This window comes from Anolis sagrei, chromosome X (assembly GCF_037176765.1).
Source record: "Anolis sagrei isolate rAnoSag1 chromosome X, rAnoSag1.mat, whole genome shotgun sequence".
Taxonomy (NCBI): domain Eukaryota; kingdom Metazoa; phylum Chordata; class Lepidosauria; order Squamata; family Dactyloidae; genus Anolis; species Anolis sagrei.
In genome coordinates this window covers 4972375-4976521 of record NC_090034.1, presented here as the reverse complement: position 1 = coordinate 4976521, position 4147 = coordinate 4972375, and the positions used below count along the sequence as shown (strand labels likewise).

Here is a 4147-nt window from a genome sequence, read left to right as displayed (position 1 = left end):
GGAAGGGGAGGGAAGGAAGAGAGAGAGAGAGAAACAGAAGAAAAAAGGAGGGATGGAGTGAGAGAGGAAAGAAGAAAGAAAGGGAAAGAAGGAAGGAAAAAAGACAAAAAGAAGGAAAGGAAGAAAGAAGGAAGGGGAGGGAAGGAAGAGAAGAAAGAAAGACAGTATTGAAGAAAGAGAAGGAAGGAAAGAAAGAAAGAAGAAAAGAGGAGGGAGGGAGGGAAGAGAGAGAGAGAAATAAGAAAAAAGGAGGGATGGAGTGAGAGAGGAAAGAAGAAAGAAGGGGAAGGAAGGAAAAAAGACAAAAAGAAAGAAAGAAAGGGAAGGAAGGAAGGAAGGAAGAGAAGGGAGGAAAGAAAGAAAGAAGAAAAGAGGAGGGAGGGAGGGAAGAGAGAGAGGAACAGAAGAAAAAAGGAGGGATGGAGTGAGAGAGGAAAGAAGAAAGAAAGGGAAAGAAGGAAGGAAAAAAGACAAAAAGAAGGAAAGGAAGAAAGAAGGAAGGGGAGGGAAGGAAGAGAAGAAAGAAAGGAAGTATCGAAGAAAGAGAAAGGAGGAGAGAAAGAAGAAAAGAGGAAGGAGGGAAGAAAGAAAGAGAGAAAGAAAGAGAGAAAGAGAAAGAAATAGAAACTAGAGGCCCCCAGCTTCTGCTCCTCCTCCTCCCTTTCCTCCCTTCCTTCCCCCTTTTTCTTTCTTTCTTTCTCTCTTTCTCTCTCTCTCTCTTTCTGGGGCTGGGTCTGCTGCATCCCGATTGGAGGCGGGTCTCCATCCCTCCTCCTCCTCTTCCTCCTCCTTTCCTCCCTCCTCGGCATAAAAGCCCAGGACCCGCCTGCCTTGCCTGCGGGGCTGCCGAGCCGAGGAGAGAAAGAAAAGAAGAAAGAAAGGAACGAAGGAAGGGAGAAAGGAAGGGAGAGGAAGAGAGAGAGGCAGCCAAGCCGGAGCCAGGAGGCACCGCGTGGTCCTCGCAGGCAGACAAAAGGCAGAAGCAGAAGCAGAAGAAGCAGCTCCTTACAGGTAAAGCCAAGAGAAGCCAGCCAGCATCCCCATCCTGATAATATAACATAATATAATATAATATAATATAATATAATATAATATAATATAATATAATATTATATTATATTATATTATATTATATTATATTATTTTATTTTATTTTATTTTATTTTATATTATTTTATATTATTTTATATTGTTATATTATAATAATGTAATAAAATAATGCAACGCAATATAATGTATTATTATTATAATATTATTTTTATATATTTTTATATATATTATAATATTATATTATATTATTATATTAATTTATATTGTTATATGATATTATTATAATATGTTATATTGTATTGTATTGCATAATATTAATGTAATAAAATAATGCAATGCAATATAATATAAATATAATATAAAATAATATAATAATATGTTGTAATAATATAATATAACATATTATATTATGTTGCGTTGCATTATTTTATTACAATATACAACATATGATTATATTATTTTTATATATTTTATATATATTATAATATTATATTATATTATATTATTATATTAATTTATATTGTTATATTATATTATTATAATATGTTATATTGTATTGTATTGTATTGTATAGTATAATATTAATGTAATAAAATAATGCAATGCAATATAATATAAATATAATATAAAATAATATAATAATATGTTGTAATAATATAATATAACATATTATATTATATTGCGTTGCATTATTTTATTACATTAATATAATATAATATAACAATATAAAATAATATAATAAAATAATAATGTGTTGTATTATATTATATTATTACAACATATTATTTTATTATATTATTATTTTATGTTATATTTATATCATATTGCGTTACATTATTTTATTACATCAATATAATATAAATATAAAATAATATAAAATAATAATATAATATGTTGTAATAATATAATATAACATATTATATTATATTGCGTTGCATTATTTTATTACATTAATATAATATAATATAACAATATAAAATAATATAATAAAATAATAATGTGTTGTATTATATTATATTATTACAACATATTATTTTATTATATTATTATTTTATGTTATATTTATATCGTATTGCGTTGCATTATTTTATTACATCAATATAATATAAATATAAAATAATATAAAATAATAATATAATATGTTGTAATAATATAATACAACATATTATTTTATATTATATTATATTAATGTAATAATATTAATATTATATTAATGTAGTAAAATAATGCAATGCAATATGACATAAATATAACATAATATAATATAATAATATGTTGTAATAATATAATATAATACAAAATATTATTATATAATATTATATTAATGTAATAATATTAATATTATATCAATGTAATAAAATAATGCAATGCAATATGATATAAATATAACATATAATAATATAATAATATGTTGTAATAATATAATACAACATATTGTATTATATTAATGTATTAATATTAATATTATATTAATGTAATAAAATAATGCAACACAATATAATATAATATGTTGTATTATATTACATTATTACAACATATTATTACATTATTATATTATTTTATATTATATTGCGTTGCATTATTTTATTACATTAATATCATATAATACAATACAACATATTATTATATTATATTATATTATATTATAATAATGTAATAAAATAATGCAATGCAATATAATACAACATATTATAATATTATAAGATTATATTGTATTGTTATATTATATTGGGTTGCGTTATTTTATTACATTATTATATTATAACCTTATATTATTATTGCATTGCTATTATAAATAATAACAATAACAATAACAGCAATAACAGCTTTATTTGTTACCCGCCCTGTCTATTTTCCCAGGGGGACCCAGGGCAGCTCATCCTTTTATTATATTATATTATATTATATTATAATAATATTATTATATTATATTGCATTGCATTATTTTATTACATTATTATATTATAATCTTATATTATTATTGCATTGCTATTATTAATAATATTATTATTATATTATATTGTGTTGCATTATTTTATTATATTATTATAATCTTATATTATTATTGCATTGCTATTATAAATAATAATAAAATTATATTATATTATATTATATTATATTATATTATAATAATGTAATAATGCAACGCAATTTAATATATTATAATATAATGCAACATATTATAATATTATTATTTTATTTTATATTTTTATATTATATTATATTGCATTGCATTACTTTATTTCATTATTATATTATAATCTTTTATTATTGCATTGCTATTATAAATAATAATAATAATAAATTCCATTATATTATTATTACATTGTTATAGTGTCACATTATTCTATTCTATTATTACATTATTATATAATATAATGTAATAATAATATTATTTTATTATTACATTAAATTATATTATTCTATTATTCCATTATTCCATTATTATTGTATTATATTATAACTCTATTATTCTATTCCATTATAATTACCTATATTGTTATATCCTATAATAATTCTATTATTCTATTCTATCATAATTACATTGTTATATTACCTTATTATTATATTATAATTCTATAATTACTTTATTATTTCATTATTATAATATTTATATTATATTATTATATTTTATACTATTATAACATTATTATTATATTATTACATTATTGCATTCTACTAATAATATATAATAATATAGCAATAATGTATATTACATTATTATTATTATTATTATTATTATGATTGCAAAAGCAGAATCGCGCCTCTCCCGCCCCTCCAGCTCTTCAAATAAACAAAACCCGGCTTAAGGCTCAACCCCTTCTCTCCCTAAATTTCCTTCTGTCTCTCCAGCATCCAATTAAAGCCTATATATATATATATATATATTCCTCCAGCATCTTTTAGAAATTCCCAATGATTTCCTCCCATTTTCCTCTTTGAGAAAAGGACGGAAAGGCGTTTCCTCTCTTGTCTTCCCTTCCTTTCCCCAGTTTTCTCCCCAGTTGAAATGATTTCTTCCCAATTCTCAAAATTCCTGGTCAGTTCAGTTTAAAAAAGCAACCTGAATAGAGGCTCATTTTCTTTCTCTTCTCAT

General features: G+C 22.8%; 1 protein-coding gene across 2 annotated transcripts in view; it reads left to right on the top strand.

The window, feature by feature from the left end:
- The first annotated feature begins 800 nt into the window (after positions 1-800).
- The window catches only part of LOC132780001 (fascin), an 87078-nt gene continuing 83731 nt past the window's right edge, over positions 801-4147 (top strand). For both annotated transcript variants that reach the window (XM_060783524.2, XM_060783523.2), the window contains exon 1: positions 801-1011. The gene's annotated coding sequence lies outside the window, so the exon portion shown is untranslated. The remainder of the gene's footprint in view (positions 1012-4147) is intronic.